Source organism: Rousettus aegyptiacus, unplaced genomic scaffold (assembly GCF_014176215.1).
Source record: "Rousettus aegyptiacus isolate mRouAeg1 unplaced genomic scaffold, mRouAeg1.p scaffold_m13_p_6, whole genome shotgun sequence".
NCBI lineage: Eukaryota > Metazoa > Chordata > Mammalia > Chiroptera > Pteropodidae > Rousettus > Rousettus aegyptiacus.
This window is the reverse complement of record NW_023416309.1, coordinates 72,164,444-72,191,401: the sequence shown is the minus strand read 5'-3', so window position 1 is coordinate 72,191,401 and position 26,958 is coordinate 72,164,444. Positions and strand designations below refer to the sequence as shown.

Below are 26,958 nucleotides of genomic sequence, written 5' to 3'. Positions count from 1 at the left end.
GTACCTTCTGCTAGCTGCTTCAGTGGACCCAGCCTGAGCGTGGAGGTGACCTGAGAGGTGTCATACTTGGTGGCCTCTCAGCACGTCCATTTTTTTTGGTGGAAGAAAATTGGGTTTATATAGACCTGCAACCTGGATGAACTTCGATTATTCTCATTTTAGACTTTTTGTTTTCCAAGTTAGATAACAGGCTGGGTAAGTGTGGGAAACAAGCTGATAAGACTTCAGTGCATATTGGCCAGGTACTGGGGGATAGGATGCAGGGGAGGAAAGGGCATTGAATTGGGAGTCTGAGTCCTGAGTGTTCTGTCTGATCTTGTTTTCTCCTCTGTGAAACTGGGTAATGATAATCCTGCCTCACAGGGTTGTTTTGAGGATTAAGTGGGATGATTCAGTGATGGGTTTATAAGTGCTCAATAAAAACCAATGGACCATCAAGGAAAATACAAACACCACAGTGCATTGTGGATGAGTTAAGGGTTAAGGTCTCTGTCGGCTCCGCGTCAGGAAGGTGAGTTTTTCAGCAGATGTCAGTCAGCGTGAGGATGAGTGTGGAGAGTGAGCTAGACAGAAAATTCTTGAGGAGACCTTTAGAGGGAACTGGTGGGGCTCCCCAAGGCCAGGGCAGCTGAGGGACCTGCTGGTGGCCTCATCACAGCCATCCCAGCAGCTAATGTTAGACCCCGAATCCAGCAGAGAGTTGAAAACTAGAGATCAAAAGTTAGTGCTTGACTTCATAATAGCCAAAATGTGGAAACAGCCCAAATGTCCATCAACGGAAGAATGGATAAACATAATGTGGCGTATCCATACAATAGAATAGTATTCAGTTATAAAAAGGAATAAAGTACTGACCCATGCTACAAATTTGGATGAACCTTGAAAACATTATGCAATGTAAAAGGAGCCAGACACAAAAGGCCACAAAGTGTATGATCCCATTTATGTAAAATGTCATGAATAAACAAATCCAGAGCAAACTAGATGAGTGGATACCAGGGGCTGAGACGAGGGAGGGATGGGGAGTGACTGTTGGATGGGTACAGGGCTTTCCTTTTCGGGTGATGGAAAAATTCTGGAACTAGATTGTGGTGATGGGTTCTACAGCAGTGTGAATGTACTTAATGGCACTGAATTGAACCATTTAAAAACAGCTAAAATGGTCTACTTTATTTTATGTATATTTTACCACAATTAAAAAAAAAAGTTAAGTGCTTGAAGTTGAAGTCCAAGCGTAAAGTGAATCTGGCTTGTCTGGTCGAGATGCGTGGAGAGCAGGAGCCATAGGGACTGGGTGCTGGGGCATGGGAGTAGTGGGGACATGCTTGCCTTCCTCTCCCCTTGCTCACCGGGAGACTTACAGGGGCGGGTTGTGTCTCTTGGCACCAGCCCCCACCCCAACCCCAGGCAAGAATAGCCCAGCCAACACAGGAAGTAGTGGACGTCCTCCGTTGCCTTCCAGACGTACAGCACTGGCCATGTGGGCTTGTGTTATGTAGAAGTGGTCTGGTCGCATAGCCTGCAGTCTCTTTCTCCTTTTGGAGCCATGTGACCCCATGGAAGGGGGCCTTGGTATCCCCTTGGCATAGGAGAAAGGCAACTGTGGATTCATAGGGGAAACTCCTGGCCAGAGATAGGATTGCTGACTGTGCAGACAACCCATGTCACTTGTAAGAAGAAGATCTATTAATTGACCAAGTTCCTAGTTTTCAAGGGGTGGTATGAAATAGAATGTTAGGCTGTCCATGATCAGCTGTTTAAGAAATACCGTCAGATAATTTTTACCCTGAAAAGAGATTGGACCAGACCCATGATAAAAGAGAAATCAATTCTAGCTAAATTAAGGACGTGATGACATATTTATAGTGCTTACTCTGTGCTAGGCACTCTTCTCAATTATTAGCCATTTAATTATCTCTTCCACCCATACGAGGGTAGGTTCTGTTATTACCCCCATTTTACATAGGAGGAAACGGAGGCACTGAGAGGTTAGTGAGCACTAATGAGTAGCTGGCATTCCAGCTGAGGTCTCCTGGCTTCAGAATCTGAATGGCATTGACCTCTCTGTCATTTTTCCTCTCAGTAGTTAGGCTGGTTGGCCAATTTAGGATAAACTTTTTATATTCCTGACTGTGTGATAACATCCTACCAAGAAAAGACAAGCTCGCACATCCGTAGGAGACCTGAACCCAAGATAGAGATGAAGGAGCCGCCAGTTAAAAGCCACTGTCTTCTGCAGGTACTAGTTAAAGTGGCTTTTGGGCATGTGATTAGTTGGCATGTGGGGCTGGCATGGCTGAGGCCACAGGATCTGGGCATTGGAGAACCAGTTAGCAGAGCTCTGTCCCTTTGGTCAGAAGGTGGCCCGAGTGACACGGGGCCGATAAATCAACTGGTATCAGATTATTGGGGAAGGTAGAGGGGGGAAGCCCACAGTGCCTTCCTCACACACAGGACAGTCCTTGCATCATAAAAACATGCCTGGAGAGAATCAGCTGAAAATCATAAGTGAATTCTGCAGGGAGGCCATTAAAAAATTAACATAAAGAGATCAGTAGTTTTTCTTATATATCAGCAATAACTTGTTCCAAAACAGTGTCATAGTGAGTAAAAAGTGCATAATGGGATTTCTGGCCTGTAGTAAGTGCTCAATAAATGCACATCATTTTTATGATAATGAAAACAAAATCCCACTTAAAGTAGCAACAAAAGTATCAACTATACAAATAAATGTAGCAATAAAAGCACAGTGTATATTCTTAAAAAAAAAAATACAACTTTCCTTGGAGACACTAAAGAAGATTAAGAGAAATGGAAGGTCTTACCATATTCTGGGAGGGCAAGATACAAAATAGTAAAATGTTAGTTCTCCCTGAAATAATCTATAAATTTAGTATAATTCCAGTCAAAATCCTGATTGGATAAAACATGATTCTTAAGTTCAGCTAGAAAAATTAAATGAGTGAAAATAGTCAATAACTTTTTTAAAAACAAGTGTAATGAAGGATGACTTGCCCTTCCAGATTTTTAAAATACTGTAAACAGGATATTTAAATTAGTGTGATATTGGCATAGGCAGAGAGAAATCATGAAAGCTAAGTAGAAAGTCCAGAAATAGACTCAAATATAAATATAAGAACAGTATATGGTAAAGCTGTAATTATAAATCAGTGAGGAAAAGGATCAATCAGTCAGTAAATGGTGCCGGGAAAACTGGCTATTTATTTTAAAATAATAAAATTAAATTTCTGTATTATGCTACAAACCAACATAAATCCCAACGGATTAAATATTTATGTTTTAACGAATCCTTAAACGTTCTAGAATAAAACATGTCAGTACCAATATAATCTTGGGGTAATGAGGGCTTTCTAGATATGATACCAAAGTCAGAAATCATGAAAGATATTAAGTTGATAAAAATAGAAAACTTCTGTACTTCAAAAATCTCTGTAAGCAACACAAAAGGCAGACGAAAAGCTGAAGAAATATTTGTGACATGGATGACCAAAGATTAATATCCTGAATAAATAAAGAGCTTTTACAATTCAATAAGAGAGAGATCCTAATACAAAATTGGGCCGAGAAAATGAAAGAAATTTAGAGAATTTGTACAAGTGGCACTAAGCATCTAAAGTGTTGCACTCACTAGTAATAAAGAAATAACATTAACGAGAATAGCATTTTAAAACCTTATTAAACTGACACCATTTAGAAAACCAGGTAATTTCCAGTGTTGAAAGGGTTGGGAAAATAGGCATGGGAAATAGGCACACATCTACTCTGGTGATGGGAGAGTAACTTGGTATCACTTTTATGAAGGGTGATTTGGCATTATGTATCAAAATGTATCTTTGACCTAGTGGTTTCACTTCTAGGTATTTAGGAAATATTTATGTTTGCCAAGATTTAGCTGCATTATTTATAATAACAAAGAGGGAAACAACTAAATTGAGTTTTAGTTACTCAATTATGGGAGACCCATATAATTATGCTGTAGGACGATATTTAAATATGAAATGGGAAGATGCAATATATTGCCGAAGGAGATTACACAGTAGGTTACACATGGAGGATCAATTTTGGTGAAAGGACTGGTTTACAGAACATTTCAAATAAATTATTTCATTGTGCTCATATAGTTCTGTGATTCTCAGCCAGGGGCTATTTTGACCCCTAGGGACACTTGGCAATTTTTGGAGACATTTTTTATTGTCACAGCTGGGGGAAGAGTGCTGTCAGCAGGTAGAGGCCAGAGATGCTGCTAAACATCCTACAGTGCACACGAGCACCCACCCACAAAAAAGAGTTACCCAGCCACAGATGCGAACAGTGCTGAGCTTGAGAATCTCCCGTGTACAAGATAAAATTCATATGTTCTCTCCAGAAGTATTGAGGAGAGATGTTGTTGCATTCTACGATAGCCATCTCATTCGTTAGTTACACATGTTGAAATGGTTGCGGCTGAGGGTTTAGAAAGCTGTGTTCTCAAGTCAGCAAGCATTCTCTAAATGATCATAGGAAATGTTTGCCTGGTTCTTTTTCTGTGGTAAAATTTAGTCCATCCTAAGATAAAATTTATCCCAAATTCCGAGCTGTACTATACAGTACTATATTTTGAATTAATTTGATTTAACTAATCATTAAACTTCTTATTATGAAAAATCTCAGGGAAGTGGAGAGAAGAGAGTGATGGACAGCTGTGCCTTATCACCTCACTTCGCAACTGATCCTTTGCCTCATTTGCTTAACAGTTTTTTTTTTTTTGCTGAAATATTTTTAAAGAAAAGCTTTAGACATTTCACCCCTAAATATTTCAGAATGCCATCTCTGAAAAATAAGTTTCCTACATCTTCTCAATAGCATTATTACACCTAACAAAAGTGAACAGTTCTTTACTATCATCTGATACTCAGTCCATCTTCAAACTTTCTTGGTTATCCCCCAAATGTCTCTCAATAGGTGGTTTGCTCAGAGGCTTAATTATTAAAGCATTATACAGTAATGTGCTTTACAAAGCATTATACATAGAAGTGCATGGGTTCCCAAGCATGTGCTGCTTTTGAGGATTTAATGCATGCGGAGTGGCATGTCAAAAGTGCTACCCACATATTACTTGCTGTCATCCTTAATCTCATGCTCTTAAAGAGGCAGGCCCATGTGCCAAGTCCAGTCCAAACTTTGGCCAAACTCATGGCTTTGGGACTGAGGGGTGCAGGCTCTGAGCTTCATTTAGGGAACTGTCCCTGAGAAAGGGGGATCGCCACAGCTTAGGGAACAAGAGAGTGAGACACCAGTGTAAATCTTTGTCACACTTCTCCATTGTTGGAAGAGAAGGTATGGAAGCTAAAAGGCACTCAGCAGTGATATAAGGTGCCCATCAAGGGTCTGAAGCAAGGTTTCTCAAGTTCAGCTCTGGTAACGACAGGACTGGGGAATCCTTGATTGTGGGATTTGGGTTGTTGCACAGCATCCTGGCCTCCATTCTCTGGACATTGTGATAATCAGATGTCCCCTGGGGGAAAAACAGCTTATGGTTGAGAACCATTGGGTTAAACTCAGATTTCCTGACATCAGCCCAGTTCCCCAGAATGCGCCAGGAAAGGGCACCAGAGACTGAGCCACGAGAACGTGGGACCTGTGAGTGGGACCTGCTCATTTCCCTGGCTGGAGACTGAACTGATCCCGTTAAGTATTAGGTTGGACTGAATGGAACTGCCATTTTATTTAACCAGTTGTAACCCACAAAAATGGCAATTTCATATGGTCCAACTTACTGTTTACTTCCCCTAGGGCAGGAGACGCTGCTCTGGGCAGCCTGCGAGAAGCAGTTTCTCTTTCATTTTCTCACTCTCTGACTCTCCTTTTCTCTGCCTTTTTCTCCGTGTCCGCTCCCTCTGTCTCTCTTCTCCACCCTACTCCTCTAGCTTCCTTATTCCCTTACTTTCCTCACTCTCCCCGCCTCCCCCCTCTTTCTCTCCCCTTTTTGGAACCTGCACAAAGGGCCCAGGGCAGAGGTCAGGATGGGGGTGAGCAGGGCTAGGAGAACTCCGGTGCTCCCACCCCCAGTCAGAGGCCTGAGTCACCCCAGGGAGCACAAAGGAAGCCATTTGCATTGTGGGTTTGAGGCCCCCATTGTTTCCCCGTGGCAGGGCCTTTGCAGGTGGAGCTGCCACAGCCTCCAGGAGGATAAAGGGATGTGCAAAGAGGCCAGGGGAGCCTGCAGGGGCAAAATATTTAGCCCTTTTTGGGAGCTCTTCCCTCTGGGGACTCAAGGGGAATGGCTGATGGGAGTGGGATGAGTGACAGGTGTCAATGAGAGAGAGAGGATTGGAATCTCCAGGACCCACCCCTATGTCACACAGATGTCATAGGGCCCTTGTTGGTAGAGGCAGGGGGGTGGGGTGGGGAATAATGTTCGCAGGCTACATCGCTAGGCTGAGGCCGGGTAGATGCAGAGACATGCACCCTACTCCCAGGGTGGCCCCTGCCCAGAGCTGTGTTTGATACCTCCCCTGGGGATTCTTGTTGAGGTCCTGGGCAGGGCATTGGTGGGAAGGAGTACATAGTAACTAGGCTGTGCCAGGCACCCTGGCCTGAAGCCCTCAGTACAGTCAATTTTCTCTCCCATCCAGAATGCTGTTGGCTCTGCTGGGGGAGAAACCCAGTAGCCACTGAACTGGTGTAAAGTCCCCACCCCCAGAGTTGGGGGTTGGGCAGCAACGCAGTGGTCCCTTTGATATCTTAAATACCCTACCAGACTTAAAATATATTAGTCTGCTCAGGCTGCCAAAACAAAACACCATAGACTGTGTGGCTTAAATGACAGGAATTAGTTTTCTCTGAAGATGGAAGTTCTGGAGGTTGGAAGTTCAAGATCAGGCTGCCAACATGGTTGGGTTCTAGAGAGGACCCTCTTCCCGGCTTGCAGACTGTCGACTTTTCTCTGTGTCCTCACATGGTGGGGAGAGAGGTCCCTGTGTCTCTTCTTGTAAGGGCACTAATTCCATCCTCATGGGCCCCACCTCCCCGACCTCATCTAACCTCACTTCCCTCCCAAAGGCCTCACCTCCAAACTCCATCACACGGGGGGTTAGAGCTTCAACATAGGCATTTTGGTGGGATACAATTCAATCCTTAGCAGGTGGATATACAACATTATTAAACACAATCATTTACTTAAGAGCATAGATTTTGAGTATTTTGTGGCAGTCCTCCACCCCGATTAAAGTGCCCCGAAGGCCACTTGATAGCTTAGGCTCCATCTTCTCAAGGAAATGAAGGAGTTGGGCTAAATGAATGATTTGGCCCCCTCCCAAGTCAGAATTTCCTAGTCCCAGCTGGTTGGGAGGCTGATTGTGGTTGCAGGGCTGATAGCCACAGAGCCCTTGTCCTAGGGGTTCTTTCAGGGCTTTGTTGAGGGGACCATGGGGCGATTTGGACCAAGAAGGTGCCTAGACTCGGGGACGGAAAGGAGAAGAGGAGAATGGATTGGGACATCATCTACTCATTTCCCAGGTGTGGACATGGACCTTCAGGGTTGGGGGGACCAATTTGGCCTCGAGGCCGGGGAGGCTGCCAGTTGCCTCCTACCATATTTAGTGTGATGCCCAGACATTCCTCAGCCCCAACTCCCACCTACTGTTGGATGCAACACTGCTGTGGGCCATGTTGTCCCTCTGTTGCTAAAAGTATGGGTACGGCCATGTATTGCAAGTTCCTGTGACCCCAGGTGTGACCACACAGAACATGGTCCTTGTGTGTTTGCCTCCCAGGGCAGAGGGCAGAGCTTTCATTCAGTAAGAGCAATGGATCTGCATCACAGGAGGGGCATGGCCCCCTTCTGTTCCTTCCACTGGGGAGGTCTCCCTAGGGAAGGTGGTGGTGGGTGTCATTTGTATTGTTTTGTGGTATCTGTTCAAGAGTAAAGTATGTTGCAGAATTGAGGAAAGGAGAAAGCCTTTTTGTTTTCAGTAACTAGAAATGAACTAGGGTCTGAAATTAATTTATTTTTATGCAATGAGGTGTCTGAAAATCAGTGGTGTGCTGAAGCCAGCATGTACCTGCTCACCCTGGCTCACGATTGCTGACTGTGGGCATCTCTTCCCAGCTCGGTGTTCAGGGCATCCTGCTGGTAGTTTGAAATTGGCCATGATGGGAATATTGACACCTCGGAAATTGGCACATGCTACAAATCAAATGCTTTTTGTTCCCAGAGAGCTGGTTATTAAATATTTCTCAGCGTTCCCCCCAAAACGCATCCTGGGAGTGGAATTTTGAATCTTGATACCAATAGGAAACCTAGGGACAGATCATCCAGTATGACTCCACATGTGACAGAGGGGAAGACTGGGACCCAGAGGAGGACCCAGGTGTCCCAGCTTTCCACTGACTGTAGTGCCTCAAGCAAGCTCCCTTTCAAGTGGTTAAGTTGTGGAGAGAACTCGGACCTGGAGGCTTGGGAAAGATTCTTCCTGCTGAAGAGAGGTTAGAAATTCATGGATGTTTGGGGCCACAGCTTTAGTGAAGCTGCTTTAAAATTTTCTTCAAGCCAAACTGGGTTAGGCTTTCACCCACTGTCATCTGTCTGACTTCCCTAGTTTCCTGGCCAACCATCCCTTCTTTTCCTCATGGGGAAATATTTAATAACCAGCTCTCTGGGAAGAAGCCCCAGGATCGGGACTTCCGTCAGCCCCAGGGTTGGGAAGTTGTACCTCAGACATCTAAAATCTCCCTGCAGGCCATGACTTCTTTACCATAGCATCCATCTTCACCAGATGGAGAGACCCCTGAGAAGGTGGTAATCTCCATAGGCCTAGTAGTCCAGGATTGTCCTTCACCCCGTCCTTCTTTCTTTTTGTGGCAGATGTACTGCTATAGATGGGACAAGAGATGGAATTCCAGCCATTCATTGGGATTACCAGGGGCCATGACGTTTTAGGGGCCCCAGAGGCCCCAAGACAGGGATTGTTGTGCAGATGGTTTATTGAGGGGGTGTTCTCAGGAGAAACCAATAAGGGAGTCGGGGAAGCCAGACAGGGCAGGGAAGAAGCTAGGGAAACATGTGGGTTCAGAAGTCTGGTCTCAACATGAGCCCGTGGAGAGCTCACGTTTAAGGACACATTAAAGAAATTGTCCTTCTTAAAAGCAGAGGGCTGGGCAGTTATACCTGCCCATGTAGCTGGCCATTGGCTGTGGGCTACCCCCTGGGGAGGGGTACATGTGACCTCCCAGATATTTCCAAGCAGAAAAGTTTTCATGAGCCAAGGGCAAGCCTTCAGAGAAAGTCGAAGTGCGAACCATCAGCTGCTAGTACCTGCAGCAGCTGGAGTCGGGCATACTGGCCCAATAGAGGGGCTCTGAGCAGGGCACCAGCCACATCTGCTCTACTTGGTAAATTATTTACGGGGGAGCAAGTTTTATTGGGGTTTGGAGACCTTCTGTGGATTTCTGTTTTGTCCATTCTTTAACGGCCCTACACTGTAGAAAGACTTGGTGATTGTTCTCTGGGGTACGGTATTCTCTCTCTGATATCCAACCAGTCACTCGGTAATGACAGTCTTATGATCTCTTTCATATCTCTTTCCTTTCCCATGTATATCACAGCTGCTACTGCTCCTAATTCAAACTCTCTTTACTTCTGGTATTGATCCTGTATTGGTCAGGACAGGCCACATGCTGTAACAATCAGACAACGGTCCCATCACAGGTGTTCCTGGTTGAGTGGTTCCCTTCTAAGCAGTGAGTCAGGGATCCCGGCTGCTCTTGTCATGTGGCTCTGCTATCCCCTGGGGCCTTGGAGTCATTGCTGGTTCGGAAAGAGAGCGCACAGGGGAGCACATGGGAGACTTTTCTGGGCTAGGCCTGAAAGCGTCACGTATCACTTCTACCTGTGTCTTATTGGCCAGAACTCTATTACATGACCACACCTAACTGCAAGGGGTAAAGGGTAATATAGTCTGTAAGGACTGGAGGAAAATGAAATGATGTTTGGTAACCACACACGGTCTTCACCACAGACCTTTTTATTCATTCTGTTGACTTCACAGGCATCTGTGGCCACCTCTCATTATGGGACCGCAGTTATTGGCCTCAGAAAGTGATGGTGAACTTTAAGGGCCTTTTCTCTGTCTGTGTAGGAAGCAGTTTAGCCCAGTCCTGGCTGAGGGAAGTACATCTTGCGTGACAGCTGCCTAGGTTTGGAGTGTAGGCCCACCCAGGGAACTCAGCAAAGGTGACACCAGGTTGTAAGGCATGACCTCACTGGCACTGGCTTAACCAGCTGGGAGATGCTATGGGGCTACAAGCATCCCTCCCTTTCACGACCTTCCCAGGGAGCCCCAGCTTAGCTTCCCCCTCCTGTACTCCACTGAATCACTCTTTAGTGTTGACAGCAACTCTAGGCTGTGTCCACCGTTGGCTCTCACTGGAGAAGCGTATCGAGAGCCAACTGGATCCCCATTGGGACAGCTTTGTTTTCCCTGCTGAACACAAAATCCCCTGTTCACTCGGAGAGCCGACAAGGAGACCCCGTGGGGCGGGCCCTGTGGGAGCAGATACCAGTGAATACAGTGCCCGAATGGCTTCAGCTTATTAAAGGCGAATACACGGGATAACTCTGCCCTCCGAGTGGGAGACAGAATGGAGGGCACAGAACTGTTACAGCGGATTAGCAGCCGCAGACTGACGGAGGCAGGTGCAGCCTTTTCTGCAATTTGGAAGGGTTTATGAAATACCGATCCTGTGCTCTACAAATCCTTCCCTTGGCCTCGTCTGGGCTACAGGCTGAAAATGGGGATTTCTTGTTCAGCTGGGCTTGGTAGTGATTTCGAATACCCGTCCCACCACCCCCTCCGCCTCCCCCAACAAACTCCCAGCCTTCCTTGGCACTTTCAGTTCAAAGATTTACCCACTTGTCTGTTCATTTTCTCTTCATTCGTTCATCAATTGCACATTTACCGAGGGCCTAGGTTAGGTACTGGGGTTACAGAAATGATGGAACATGGACCTCTGAGTTCAGTGGACCATGGTTTTACTATGCGAGAAAGATGGCTTCTAATTCAGACTATTACCTGTTAGAGGAGATCCAAGTGTACATTTGTCAGCAGGTGTCCACATGGCATTCTGTGGGCCTCCCAATGTCAGGCTTAGCTAAGAGCCGGCTGTGTCTGTTCTGCCCTCACTCAAAGCCCCAAGTCCATGGTGGCTCGTCACCCTTCTGGATGGGCTGCTGTTTCCTAATGACACTGATGGCAGGTAAGGAGAAGCAGTGGCATGTTAGAAACAATGTGGGGCCCTCAAGCAAAACCTCTGTGGATGGCAGCGTTTGCATCTTGAAGAAAGATTAAGGGGCTGTATTCCTCTGGCTCTGATGTAGATTTGGTCTCCATGTCTTTTTCTCAGAGCTGGGGACACCCCCATCTGCCCTAGTCAGACACCTTTCATTCAGCTGGGCAGCTCATCTTCAGCAAGCAGATCTCTAAACTCTCCCCCGGGGTTTACAGGGCTCATCTCTGGAGCAAGAGTTTTGATTTTTGACTCTGACAAAAGATGTTTGAATTTGTTTTGTGGCTCAAGGTTTAGATGAGCATGTTACAGTGGGGAGGGTGATAAAGGGGCTCGATTAGACTTCAGGGTGACCACAAAGCCTGACCTCAGAGCAGAGGCTCATGAAATCAGGTTCTGAGGTGACTTGTTTCAGGGGCCCGGGTAGCTGTTTTCCAAGTTCTAACAGGAGCTGGTGCATTTGGGTGCCAGGAATTGAGCCAGATAGTGTCTCCCACACATGTGGCCTCCTTTGTGGGTGAAAGCAGTCTTTTTCCACCAGAATTGTCCTGGAAGCCCGTCCAGGGGGCCTATGCGTGAACTTCCCAGCGGTGGGTCAGTTACAGCACTTGGGGGATCTGTGGGACCTGCAGCCATGCCCAAGCTCCTGAGGAACACCATTCTCTTATTCCAGTTCCCTTTGGTCTGTGGACAGTGGGTGGGAGCCAGGGAGACACAACTCTGAGGCTGTCCTCTAAGTGGGAGACGGACGTGGGGCACCAGTTGGAAATCCTGGGCTAAGGAGTTCCTGGAGACAGAAGTGATGGTTAAGAAATAGAAGACTGGTGTAAAAAATGCGCTTGGCCATCTTGTTAAAGCCTAGATGTGTCCAGGTGGGGAGGGCAGGACACAGTTCACAGTCGTGTCTCCCTGGCTCCCACCCACTGTCCATAAACCAAAGGGAACTGGAGTGAGAGAATGGTGTGCCTCAGGAACTCAGGCATGGCTGCGGGTCCCACAGATCTCCTAGATGTGTCCAGGTGGGGAGGGCAGCGTGGGGATGAAGTCCAGGGTATCCCCTGGCCGCCTGGTGACCTTCAGACTCTAGGCCCTGCGGTGGCTTTTGGGGAGGACAGCCAGGCCTCTGCCTGGAAGATGAAGACGCCTCACACCTTCTGCAGGGAGCCCTTGGGTCTGCGGTTACCTGAAATATATAGAAAATTCTTTGCTTCCCACAGTACCTTCATTCTCCATGTGAGAAGATGATGGAGTCTGATCTTTCCAGGGAGGATTTTAGTATCTGCGATGGATCTTGCATCGCTGTGGAATGAGCAGCCCCCGTGAACACAGTATTTAAGATACCTGAGGTGTAATTCATTGACGTGCCGTGTATCTTTTTTATCCTAACCATTTTGGATGGAAATCTTTCCCAAATGTATCAGCAACTTTCTTGCCTTATTAAACCATGCACATGGAACATGATTTCACCTTTCAGGATGATACAGCCATTGCAAAAAGGGATTGTATATAATGCAGTCATAATCTCGAGCTTTTTCAGGTGTTTTAGGACTGTTTGCCTCTGTTCAGAATGGCCCTGAGGTACTCTACATCTGCTTTTCATAGTTTCATAGTGTTCTGCCTCTTTGCCCTCTGTTTGCTAGCTGTTTCTTCTTCCTGTGGATCACCCTTTAAATATGTAGATGATAAGAATTGTGTTCTAGGAATGCATGTAACAACATTTATTCTCAATGTTTGTATGTAAAGGATAATTAAGCTGTGAATAAAGGCCTGAAGGGATTTCCTTTGTGATAGCAGTTTGTCTGCTTAGCTCTCTTCCTTCCTGGTTCTCACCTATAGTCCAGAGACTTGAGATAAGCAGGTAAGCAGCCTCCAGTTAAGTAGGATTTTTGCGCACTCAACATAGATGTCTATAAAGTAAAGAGGAAGCCAGATTAGTCTTTTCAAGTCTCAGCATCAGAGAACTGAGGAACAGAGAGATTTAGAAGAGGGACCAGCATGAGGGAGTGCTAAAAGCCATGTCCTTGGAGTCTGAGAAACCAGGAAGGCTTGGGAGGAAGGGGTACTTTCTCCAAAATTCTTAAAGCCTCATCTGTTGGTTTAACAGGTGGTAGGCTTGTGCTGAGCTGTTCCAGTAGGTGAAACTAAGACCACCTGGTAGGAGTAACAGGCGAGACTCAGCTGACAAAAGTCCTGTCCAGCCCTAGGATAAGTAGTGAGGCAGATTCAGGCAGTGGGATGGCAATAGGAGGTACAGGGGTGGACCAACCTTCCAATACCTTTTCAGCTCAGAGAAGGCAGATTACACGGCCCATGTCCAGTCTGTCAGTCAGTGGCAAATGACAGAATAAACAAGGGATGGCAAGAATGTATCAGCTTTCCCGCTGAGCAACTAGGAGCATCTTATTGAGTTCTGTGCTCCCTCGGGTGCTGAGGTTGACGAGTCATGTCTGCCATGAGCTTGGATGGGAAAGCTGGTGGCTCCTAATCCTGCCTATTTGCTTTTCCTGCTTCCACACTTGCTCCCCATCAGTGTCTCCTATGGTGACCCTCATATTTTTTTTTTCGTCTGGAGATAAGTTGCTTTATCATCAGGCCTTTTAAACTAGGAACCCTGAGTTTCATACCTGCTCCTTCCTTTCTCTGGCAGCCTATGATCACAGCTGCATTTCCGAAGGGCTGGCTGGTGGGAGGAGGAGCAGGGGTGTCATGGTGGAAGCTGACTCTTTGGGAAGGGGTGTGGCAGAAGCATGGATAGTAGAAAGGACAGTTATGCAGAGGATCTTCCTGAGGACAGGAAGCTGAGAGGAGGTCCCTTGAGAGGGGGCAGCCCCTGCACTGGTGTGGGGGGAAGGTTAGGAGTCACTGCTTGTTGGTCATCAGGTTGCCTGTGGCAAAGACCTCCCTGGGCGACCATAACCTGGAGTGCAGGGCAGCTGAAAACGCCCTCACTGGCTGGTGACTGTGGGCACTGAACATTCCGGGCCTCACTTCTATCATGTGTGTAATGGAAACAGCAGTCCTGATACTACTGCCTGATCTCCGTAGAGGTCCTCGTGTTGTTCAGATGGTGTTATTGGTGGGAAGCGCTTTGGCGAGGGCTGCCCCGGTGTGGACGTATCACTGTCCCAGGTGTTCACACTAGAGATGAGCTGAGCTGCAGCTGGGCCACGTGGATTGGACATGGTCACCCTCTGAGGAGGAGGCGGGGTCTGCAGGCAGGGAACAAGGTGACCCCACCTCCTGTGGGGCTGGTGGCAGAGCAGGGCCTGGGGCCATCTTCGTGGTAGAATTTTTCCCCTCAGCATAGTTCATATTGGCTGGGGAGGACTGGGGGTGGGCATCTGAGAGTCAAGAGAAAATTCTGGATGTTCAGGAGCTGGTTCAACCCACTGAGGTCTCCTGTCTGCAGTCAGGAGGGCTTTTTGCAGCTCCGAAAGCTCTGGGCAAGAGGCTTTAATCTAATTACATGCTTTATTTGAGCCAATTTGTTTTCCAATCCATCTTGTTCAGCAAGAAGAAAGAGCATGCTGAGGACTCATGGCACCCTCTTGTTCCAAGTGGAGAAGAGGGGCTGCTCTCCCGCCTCATATGGCCAGTGCAGCCCCGACCTCTCCCAGCCCAGCACCCCACCCCCAAACCAGGCTGCAGACTGCCCTGTCCCGAAGGGAGGGGGCTGGAGCCAGTCAACCACTTTCATCAGCTACAGGAGCAAGAGCCTGGCTTGCTGTGTCTGCTCCAAAAGTCCAGCCCAGTGTGCTTGCTCCTTCCCCTTCAGGGATCCCAGTGATCAGGCAAGACTGAAACAGGATGGGCTTCCAGGGCAGGTGACTTGGTAGGAGGTGGCTCACACCCACCCTCCCCCAGGTCAGGGCCTTCCTGGCTTCTCCTGTAGGAGCTGCTCACAGAATCCCAAATCCGCAAATCTGTTTTCATAATAGGGCAGTAGAATCAGAATCTGTGTTATTAAAGTCCCAACAAAACACCAAAGCCCTCAAACCTCCCTGGAGAAGGAAGATTTATCGGCTCCCGCTGTACTCCCCCGGCAAGGAGCACACTCACCAAGTGTTGGCTTTTTGTTTACAGCTTTTTCCAAAATTGTCTTTTTCTGCCATCCCTTCAGAATCCTGCTTTGGGCCTTTGCTTTTCTGCTATTTACACAAACTTGCCCTTCTGGGTGGTTTCCCTTGCAAGGCCTGGTGTCTTCCGCCCTTGGACTATGGGAGTGAAGGAATTGCTGGGCCCACAGGTCACTTTGGTGGCCACAGGTGGTGGCAGCTGAGCCCCCATTTCAACAAAAATTTATTAAGAGCTCATGTGTGTCCTGGGCCCTAGGGAGTGAACAAGGCAGTGGCCCTCGTCTTCAGGGAGGGGGGCAGAAAATACACCAACGGGACAATGTGTAACTGTACTGTGTGTAGTTATAACTGGATGATGTGTAACTGACAAGTGCTGGGAAGGAAACGGATGCCCTAAAGATGGTTTTGCTTTTCAGAATAGCTAAAGGTCAGCCAGTACTTACTTGAGTGAGAAATTAAAAAGAAAAAATTTTTTTAATGGGTATGCCAGTATCACAACAAGATTTTCTTTTAATGGCTCCTAAATTACAGTAAAAATAATGATAGCAAACATTTTTTTAGCACTTATCATATCAGGCTTCATCTTACTAGAACTTCAACTTGCTAGAACACACTCTTACCCCCGTACAATAAATGAGAAATCTGAGGTTCAGAGAGGTACAGTAACATGTCAGCAGACACACAGCTTGAAAATCACAGGGCCATCATTTTGAGTTCCTCCATAGCCTACCTGCTAACTGCTGCCCGGCATCCTGTAGCCCTGAAGTTCATTACTATTCTGAGTTAGACCATTCCCACTGGTGCAATGGATTGTATCCTGGGTCCAGGTGGAGGTGAACTGCCCAACAGATACTCCACACCCCAAAGAGAGCAGGCTACAACCTGCAGAAAAGCCCTGAGATCCAGACCTCGAGGAATCTGCTTTTACGATGTCAGGTGCACATCCCGATGTAGGTGGTGGGACCCCTGATTTCTAGTGCTACTCAAGCCCTCTCCAGCCCAAATCGTGCACTCTTTGTTGTCAGAGGGCTTAGCAGGTTTAAAAGATGGCTAAGCCCTTGACCTAGGCTTTCTCACAGGTGTCTCCAGAATTTCAAAGGGAGCTGACTGTGTCTTTCATTTGGGGAGCTTGTATCTGTGGGTTTGTGGGTCCAAGCAGTCTTGGTATCCTTACAGGAGCAACTGCGTTTGGCTTATTTTACACTGCTGTGTTCGCGGTCATACATGGCCCAGAGTTCACGTTCCGGTGGGTTCAACGAGCATTCAGTGGTAACCCACACGGTGCCAGGTGCTGAGACCAGGGTCCAATTCACCACTGGAAGAGGAGGCAGACAGACAATTCCAGACACTGAGATGGGCACTAAGAACATAGAGGTGCCCAGCTGTGCTTGGGAGCAGAGAGGAGCAGAGAGGAAGGCCACACGGGGAAGTGACACAGGGATGAGTTTCAAGGAAGGTCGTCAAGGGGGAAAGGTCGCCAAAGTGGGGTGGCTGAACCTGTGAATGGCCCTCTGTGGAGTCTCTGGCTTTTCCAGTATCCTTGGGGTGTAGGCCTGTTCTTTCCAGACATTCTACAGATGATGGGCCACCAGTGAACAGAGTAAACGTCCCAAGGCCATGGACCTCGGGAACAGACAAGGTCCTGGCTGTGGATCTGATGTCCTGTTCATCTGGGCACCTTCTCTCCCTGGCCTGCTGCGCAGCTCTGGGTCCACAGTGTAGCCCAGAAAGGATCTTGGAGGCAGATATGCTCCTGTTGGGAGCTCCATTGCCCCAACCCCGTCCACCAACTGGCTTCTTGGTTTGGGTCAGTTCTTCAGTTTCTGCCATGGACTCATCTAAGCTCCTCTCCTTGTTTTCTTGAGGCTCATTGGTGAGGCCCCACCTTTCCTTCTGCTCTACCACTATTCACCCTCATTCACCATCATTCAGCTGGGGCCCTCTGAGGGGCTTGAGCCCATCACACCCAGTTGGCAGCACCTTCTCACTTTCCAGGTCCCAGATGAAAAGTCATCTCCTTGAGATACTGTCTCTGGCATCCTTTATCGCTCTCACTGCATCATAGTTATTGCCTCCTAAATCCTACGAGTGTATATGACACTGACAGAGAAACTGAGGCTCAGAATGGTTAAGGGATCCAGATCATAGGGTTATACAAGGAAATATTGCTTTCTCTGGAGGCTCTCTCAGTGGACTTAGACTTATACCTTCAGGGCCAGAACTGGGGACCTGGCCATGGTCTCTGAAGAAGGGTATTTGAAGTTGGAAACATTGGGGTTTGCTATTTAGGAAAAAGGGAGGCTGCAGATCTGTCAGACCCAGGCCTGATGTTTGAGGCTGTCACAGTGGATGGCTCTTTAGGGGAAACTAATGGAAAAAAGGACGGTCATGGGTGTACCTTGCACAGTGTATGGACCTGCCAGGAGCCTGCCTTCCCTACAGGTGTAGCAAGAGGAATCTTCTGGCAAGCCATGGTTGAAAGTGGTCACACTTGAGAAGGAGCAAATTGAGCAGGGCTTCCCTGGGAGACACGGGGGCAGTGTGTGTGTGTGTGTGTGTGTGTGTGCGCGCGCGCGCGCGCTGGAGCACAAGCCACTCCTCTAACCAGCTGAAGCCCCTGGTCCCCAGTTGCATGTGGGAAGAGGATCCAGTGCCGAATTCACCAACATAAAGCACACATATCCGTACTTATGCACTGGAATATATATTTGCAGTCCTTGAGAAAGGATGAGGGTCATACGGCAGAATGACTACGTAGATTTCTAAGAGCTTGAAAACTGACTATTTGTAATGGCAGTACAGAGTAGATATCAAGTTCTGGTAACCTCAGCTATGAGGAGGGCCTGGGTAGCCCAGAGACCCATCTCTGATTATGAAGGGGTGGGTGCAAGCCTCCCTCAGCCTATGCAATTGAAGACCCTGTATCCAGCAACCCCAAATGGCCCAGGTCTGGCTAGCATCTTTTGAGGCACTAAGAACGTAGAGGTATTTGTTTTACATTTAAAATAGAATCCAAACCATATCCAGCCCCACATGGCCCCTCAAGTCTGTGCGACTCATCTCTCTGCTCACTCTGTGCAAGGCATCCCAGCCTTCATTCCGTCCCCAAACTATGCCTGGTTTGATTCTGCCTCAGGGCCTTTGCACAGGCTGCTCTTCCTGCTTGGAACTCTCTGGTCTCAGATCTTCTTGGTCCTCCATCCTTGGCACCGTTTGGGTCTCAGTCCTGTGTTACCTCCTCAGGGAACTTACCCTGACCTCCCTAGCTAGAACAGTGTTCTCACTCCCAGCCACATGACTGGGCACACAGTTGGCTGACAACTCAGTTTTTTTTCTTTGTCCCTTGGTATTAACATTTGTGGAATTGGGAGAGGATGAACAACGCAGACACACACACACTCTCACACACACATGCGCAAGCACTTCTCGGCAGCAGAGGCCCCACGGGTCAGGAATACAAGTGTCACCTTGTTGAATACAGATATCGTCTCATTATGGGATCCATCCCCACTATCCATAAGTATGTAGTCCCCATCCTCTTTAGAGAAGAGAATCACCTAAGAATTTCTAATACAACATTGTATTCGCATTGCAATAAAATTAAAATATAGAAAACACAAAATGACAGTTTAAGAACCAGACATAGTCCCACCATCCAGCCTATCAGTGCATAGTATGTTCTTCTGCAAATCCAGATCCTGCCGTGGTCGACAAGTCCCCAGGGGACCCCTGCAAAGCATGCAGCCTCACCTCTCACTGAGCCTCCCTTACCAGCTCCAGGCTCCCCTTTCTTTGGTTCCTCACATCTGTCTCACCTTTTCCCGCCCTGGGTGCTTCCCGGGGCTGGCTTCTTGTCATCCTGTCACCCCCTCAGACTGGCCTTTGTATCTAAGTAATTCTCTCCTTCTTCCTGCCCCCACTCCCGATTCTCTACCTCCTCATTGTTTTCATTTTAGGAGTGTCAACTCTTTTTGATGCCAGTTGCACTCAGGGAAGTTTCTGTTCGTTTGTATCCCAGCCACATTGCATGAGTGTGTGTTTGCCTTGGCCAGTTTGCCAGACAGAAGTCCTATGTTCCTGTTGATTTAAGGTGTGTTTCTTTGAATATTTGACATAGAACATTTTTCTTCTCTTTACCCCCTTTTCCCTCTTCTGTGAACTGTCTGATTCCTCTTTGCATTTTAGGTTGCCTATCTTTTTTTATTGATTCAGAGGAGCTCTTTACATATAAAGACACTAGTCCTTTGCCGCCTATGTTGCAAACACTTTGGGCTTTTTTTCTAGTCATCTGCACCTATAGGTTGCAAGGCGCCTCACTCCCAACTGCTCTGCTAGTTTATTGCTAGAGGCTGTCTCATTTGGGGGTTCTTGGCCTTTCTGTGCCAGAGCCCAAAGTTAAATGGGCATTATGCTGTTGAGGCAGGTAGGGCTTGGAAGTGATAGAGTAGGTGGGTGAGAGCAGTACAGGCTTGGAGAGACATGTGGGCACTCAAGAGCTGCCTCGGACCTCAGCTCTCCCAGAGAGATGGCTGTACCCTGGGCAAAGTGCTTGTAGGTGAGGGTGCTGAAAAGGTGGTGGTCGTACCAGGGGGAGAGTTGTTTAATACCTGTATCCTAGGACTGAGAGGGGAGAGATGGCTTCACAGGGAGTGCCTCCGCCATTCTACGATGGCTATTACGAAACCTGTGGACACCTGCAGCATCTTGAAAATTGCCCACACTAAAAATTGGACTCTGGCATGAGGAATTCCAAGCAGCTCTGCGGCTCTAGGTCCAGTGGAGCCAAAATACACTCTCTCTGGGCAGACCGGCCTAACCTGTCTTTTATCACTTGCTGGTGGGCAGAGTGGCCCAGCCAAAAAGACAGAGCCAGCTGGGTACCCCTGCTAGCCCCAGGCCCTTGAGCTCTTTCACTCTGGGCCAGGGGGGAACCAGGAACCTCTCCCCTGCACCTCGCCAGTGGAGCTGGAAATCCACCCAGCCCTCCAAGTCTCTGCCCTGGGATGGACCCCGGTGGTTGGGTATCCCTCATTCATTGCCCGTATGGCCCCACCTTCCCAAGCCTGACAGCCCAGAAGCAGAGAGGCAGGGGTGCTGCTGAGAGTGAGACCTCGGCCAGCTCCCCGCCCTGCTCCAAGGGAGTCGCCAGATGCAGCGCCCAACCGGAGAACACTGGGCCCCGCCTGCCATATGCTCAGAGATGAGCTTCGATCTGGATCTGCCACGCAGGCCTGCCCAGCAGGGCTTTTGGCACCTGGGCACAGGAGGCAGACCAGAGGAGCCAGCTACCGAAGGTGGAGGAAGAAGAGGGAGGGGTTTGGCCTCTGGGATTGAGCCTGCAAGGCCCCCTCTTGGCTCTTGGCTGTGGGTTGGTCCGGGGAGCAGGTGGGGGGAATAAAAGGAAGGGTCTGCTGCTCCCAGGAGGAGTCAGGATGCCAGCCAGCCAGGATGGGCCTGCTGCGAGCTGCAGATGGCGGCCTCCAGGTCTCAGCGGCTCTCCCTGGGACAGAGCCGTCCTAGCGGGGAGCCAGGCGGTCCCCGTGTCTGTCCCTGGCAGCTCCCATCTTGTTGCGCAGGAGGGTAGGAGTGGAGGGTGACCCTGGTGCAGGGGCCCCCACAGGTCTTCTCATATTTACCTGCTCTCTTCATCAGAGCCCCAGAGAGTCCCCTGAGAGAGCTGGGGCAGGGAGCTTCCTGCTCACCTTTTCTCATTACTTCCTAATGTGTCTCTTTTCCTTCTTGTATTCATAATTAGACATGACAGTGTTCTCTCTCTTGCTCTCTCTCTCTCGCTCTCGCTCTCTTTCAGTTTGTTAGTTTGGGGCTTTACTGAGAACAAATTCTTGGGTGTATTTATAAGTGGAGTTTTTCAGTATCCTACTTTATTAATTTCTACTTTTGTTGTTATTCTTTCCTCCTGCTTTCTTCAGGTTTTTTGTTTTGCTCATTTGTTACTTCTAGAATTGAAAACACTTCATTTATTTTCATTCTTTTTTGTTTAATAATAAATACTATTTATTACACTGTGGTCAGGAAATATGGCCTGTACAATTTCAGCTCCTTGGAATGACTTTAGCATCTTTTATTATATATTTGTTTCTGTCTGTTTCCTTTTGAATTTCTAACAGTTTTTGTTTAATATGTTTTAATAAGATGTTTTTCCACACAGAACATTCTTTTTTTTATTACCAAATGAACTTCTTTGTTACCTAGTGACAAAGTTACAACTTCTTTAAAGAAGCTTACAACTTCTTTTAAAGCTATAAACTTAAAAAAAATTGCTTTATTTAGTTATGTCTCCCTGAAAGAGTTATTTAATATTTTTTGATCAGTTTTTCAGTGGAGGAGTTGAATCCACTTATAATCATTGTTTTGTTTTTAGTTAGTTGCTCTTACATGAGCTTAATTTTTCACAATCGCTTTTTTATATATTCCATTTTTCCTTTTTTTTTTTGACATATTATCTATATTTTCTATCTTCTCTGGTGTTTTGTGGTTTTCTTTGGATTTTTCAAAAGCACTATTTGATCTGATAGCTCTTATTTGTCAGAGTAAAGCAGGAAATAGCATCTTTTGCATTCTACCTACTTAAGACAGAGTTGTTTTCTCTACCTAATTCTACTTATTAGTTTTTGTTAATATGATCTAAAGTTTCAGACTAAAATCTTAAAGTTACTTGTACGTATATATATATAGTCTGATGTTCCTTTCAGAACATTTTAAAATTATTTTGATATTTGCCTTCAGTTTTAGAACCACATTTGAAATCTCTTATGTTCACTGGTTTCAGCATTCACCACTAGTATGTTCGTACCATGACTTTTTCTCCTTTAGCTCTTCTTTAAAATTATTTTCTTGGTTGGAAAACATTCTTAAGTATTTTTCTCAGAAAAGATACGTGATTGGAATATTTTCAGAGCCCTTGCACACTTGAAAATGCCTTTCATTTATTATGGCCTGCATTATATGTAAGACAGTCTAGCTAGGTATAAAATTCTTGGGTCACAGACTTTTTCCCTCCTAAAGACATATAGACATTGCTCCATGATCATCTGGCCAGCTTCTTCTTGTTAATTTTTACTGTATGTAGTTTTCCTCATCCTGGTATTTCATATGCTTTGTGATGATGTGTCTGGGTATTGGCTTCTTTTCCTTCTTGTTTTCTAAATATTCAGTGAGCCCTTTCCTTGTATGTATGTAGATCTGTCTTTAGCTCAGGAATCCTGTCTTTGATTCTTGTTTCTATTCCATTTGGCCTGTGCTGCAGTTCTCTCTCAATCATATGTCATTTCTCCACTTTTTCTCATATCCTTATCATTTTATCTTTCATAGTTTCCATGTCTCTGTCCTTTCCCTCTAAATTTTGGGAGAGTTACTCCAATTTATTCTCCATATTTCTGAATCAGTTTCCTATGGAATCATTTCTTTTCACTGCTTTCGAAGTGGATTTTAATTGTGCTATGGATTTTTAGATTTTGGTTTTGGCTTTTCCAAGTCTTCTTTCTCTTATATGTGACCCTTTTTGTGTGTGTGTGTGTCATCATAGAGTTTTTTTTTTTTTAGCTCACCCTCGTGTTTCCTTATGGCTTTTTTTTTTCTATTTCACAGAAGCTTTGTCTTTGTAGAATTTTTTTAGTCTGCCATGCCCATTCAGTTACATATTGTCTGTAGCTGTTTTCCAGCTATGGTGACAAAGTTTGAATAGTTATAATAGAGACTGTATGGCCTGCATGGCCTGAAATATTTATTGTTTGGCAAAAGAAAAAAAAATTGCAAACGCCTATATGAGCATGACAGCTGAGTTCCCATCTTAGCTTCAAGCTGGATGGAAGAGGAATGAGCGTATGCAGCTCCACCTCTAGTTCCTATTTCTTACCAGCCTTTTCCCTTGATTCTGCTCTGTGGAGATGATACCCTCTACTGCCTAATTCTCTCATTCTCTGCATCAGTGATTTAGATAAAAATACAAGTTCAGATATCCAATGTAAACACTGTCCTTCCCGTCCTTACCCTCCTTTAGCTTCTCCTCCCTGGAGGAGGGCACTGCTGCGGGTGCCCCCACTCAGTTCCTGCCCATTTATTTTCTGGTTGTTGTCTCCCTGTCATTTTTCCCTTTTTCGAGATCCTTTCATTCATCAGATACAGAGCTTTGTCTGGAGGTAAAACCTGGACAGGTTCTGCTTGTTCCACCACCATCTGCCTTTAATTAATGGAGATTGCTCCCAGATTCCGGCATTGGGTCATCTATCAGTTTGGTTTTTGGCATTAGTGTGAATTTTCATTTTTTTTTTTCATCGTCTTTATAGTTATTTTGGAACAAAACAAGGAGAGGCTACATGGGTGGCTGCCAAGTAGGTGCCATTTTGAAGGAGTCAAATCTACATTTTAAAGCTGTGGTTTGTCCATCTTGAAGCAGTCTCTGTAGCTTTGTGTGTATTTGATAAAAGAAGAAAATACAGGAACATTTTCCTTTATCCAGGGACTACTTTTCCAATGACCTCAATTCTCTGGAATACCACCAAAACAAAGAGTCCACAAGCAGCCAGATAGCTGCTATAGTGTCTATGTTCTGGAGGTTATTCACTTTACCCAAAGGAGAGCATTTCAGTCTCTCTTTCCAAGCCTGTTTACCCATGTGTTACATACAATCCTAACAGGCTTGGTCTTCCTGTTTTCCTAGCTCACAATAAATTGTAAGCAGCAGATCTGAAAGGAGTAGAGGACATTGTACAACAAGAAGCACACTGGCCTGAACTGAATTTCTGGCTGACAGTAGGACATCCCACCCCCACCCCCCCCCCGCCACCGCCCGCCACACACACAAGTACAACTACAGATATTCAGAGGCCAGCACTATTTTCTAGGGGCAAACAACTTGAGTTTCTTTATGTGAGTACTCACCTGTGTAGACCTTTCCTTTGCCAGGTTGGGTGTTCTGTGCAAGTCATGGGTGCAGAGACCCTGTCCACATTCTCACAGCTGCTGCAGTTGGCTCAGACAGTGATTTAGGGTTAGGCTGCACATTAGAAGGACCTGGAGAACTTTAAAAATTTGGCCACTCAGGCTGCCCCCTTAACCAATGATATCAGAATGTCTTGGAGGTGGGAATCGGGCATCAGTGTTTTTTTAAAGTTCCTGAGTAATTCTACTATATAGCTAAGATTGGGGTGAGGATTACAGACTCTGAGGCCAGACTGCTTCATTTGTAAATGAGGCTGATTGGCAGAGTAGACAGTGTGCCACATGCCTCGTTAGTGCCATGTGAGAGCTGCCATTATTGAAACACAGACTCTTGATATTCAGAGGGATGGCTGTGATTTGTCAAGTGGGGTCCGGAGCTGGAGCTAATTAGGCAGTGATGGATGCTGCACATTCTAGGATGATTTCTGTCCCAGGTGGACTTGGCTCTGAAAAGAAGAGCCATAGATGTTATCAGGAAGGAGAGTGATGGAGAAGGAAGTGGGGAAGTGGAAGCTGAAGGTGCAGGGTTGGGTTGTCGCAGGACTCAGCCACCTTCCCTTCTACTCTGTGGCGCAGAGCTTGTTTGAGGCACACCCCGGAACCCTTCTTATCCCTAGTTTCCTCATCTTTAAAATGGGACTTGGCAATCCCTGCCTCATAGGGTTGCTCTGAGGCTCTGAAGAGCTGATGTGCTACAATGTTTTCTCTTGACCCAGTTTGTCAACCTCAGGGCTGAGATGGAGTGATGTGTCTTGACCCACGCAGGAGGCAGGGTGGAGGTGGTTTCCTCCTGACTAGAATGCAAACACTAACTAACGTAGGCCAATGCATTTCATAAAAAATAAAAAAGTGATGAGAGTGGGTTCAGGGCTGTCCCTCTAATAACGTCACCCAGCATCACTTGCATTCCAATTCACTCTCCTAAGTGGAGCAAGCAGGGCAGGATTCCAGCCAGCTCACTCAGGGCCACAAGGACTTACGCACAACCTGGGTTTAGCCTTAGCAATGGCTTTGCTGTGAGCGTCACTCCCTGAGCTGGCAGAGACATGGCTGAGAGCAGCTGTTCACAACAGTGAAGTGCAGTGTGATGATGCTGTAGCCAGTGCCATCGATCTTTGCGTTTGGGCCACCGTTACCTCACAGCTCGATCTTTCAGGCCAGGCCACAGTAGAATGCAGGCCATGCTCTCTGGATGACCCAGTCCCTGCATTTCAAGAAGTCTTTCCTCTAATAACCAACCAGCTATCCAGCTGGCAGGAGGGACTGGCACTGCAGCCTCTGGTACTCCCTGGGTAGGGCATCCTGGGGTGGGGGATCCAAGGGCTCAGACCACAGGGAAGCAGGAAGAGGGGCTGTTTTTCCTGTTTCCTGAGACTGGTTCCTCTCTGGGTGGCAGTAGGGAGCTGCAAGGCTGTGGATCCCAGGGCAATGGGATGGAGCTGTTTCTCTTTTAATTGAGGCACTAGTCAGTATATCCTGGGACCTCAAAGGAGGCAGCCACCTCCCCTGAGGCCAGAAGCTGACTCTGGGGTGATCTCTAAATATTCTCTACAGATTCCTACAAGCCATGGGTTGTAGGGGGTCGGGGGGGGGGGGCAGGTGGCACTGGGAGGCCTGACTTTGTGCTCTGGCTTTGTCCTGTGCTCCCATGCAAATCCTTACCCCTAACTTGTTTTTCCCCTCTGCAGAATGAGGGGCTGGCACCTGCTCCTGCAGTCGTGTGTGTGTGTGTGTGTGTGTGTGTGTGTGTGTGTGTACGTATGTGTCCCCTTCACCCTTCTAGTCCCCTCACCCCATCCCTCACCAGGATACATACCCAGCCCATTTCCACAACCCCATGCTGTCATTGCTTCTAAAACAAACTGAGACCTCCAGCGATCCCCAGGCCAGCATGGCTGGTCTTCCTCTGTCAGCATTCTGGGAGTTGCTAGAACATGTGGTGCTCTTCATCCCAGTTCTGAGCTTAGCGCCCCCTCACACTGAGGGGAAATCTACTGGTGTTCACTGAGACACAGCATGGCGTAACCAAGAGTACGGTGATTTTGGCATTTCAGACCCACGTTCAAGACCCAGCTTTGGTGCTCAATGTCTGGGATGCATGGGGTGGGTGGCCTCCGTTTTCTTACCTGCAGAATGAGAGTAACACCCATACATCAAAGAATGGTTGTGAGAAATGAATGAGATCCAGCATGTTGCATAGTAGTCCAAGGCAGGCTGGAGTGATGAATTGGGCCTGCGTGGTGGGCTGCCCATCATGCTGAGTAGCACACACGGACCTGGCAAAAGAATTGTATCACTTTGTCCAAAGAGCAGAAGGAGCTGTCAGGGAGAGGGTGCAGTGGGCTGAGGCTGGAGGTGTGCTGCCACAAGCCACGCCCAGGAGAAGCAGGTCTGGTTGCTGGCAGGCCCCAGGGCCCCCCACATCCTGTCCAGCTCATGCTCGGGCTGTGGGAAGCCCCCAAAGTGATACCCAGCGGATGCAGGCCGGGCAGCCCTGCCTCTCAGCAGTAGGGCCCATTAGAACTGAACTCTTCTTCGGGGGGCATTTTATTTGCACACTCCAGTAGAGTGGACACCAAAGGGTTTTTCTAATGCTTCATGGGCTGCTAATTTCCTCCGTGACCTCTTTTGTTAG

At 47.2% G+C, this 26,958-nt stretch overlaps 1 protein-coding gene across 3 annotated transcripts in view; it reads left to right on the top strand.

Moving 5' to 3' along the window:
- NTN1 (netrin 1) overlaps positions 1-26,958 on the top strand; it is a 185,148-nt gene that overhangs the window by 137,959 nt on the left and 20,231 nt on the right. The window lies entirely within an intron of this gene.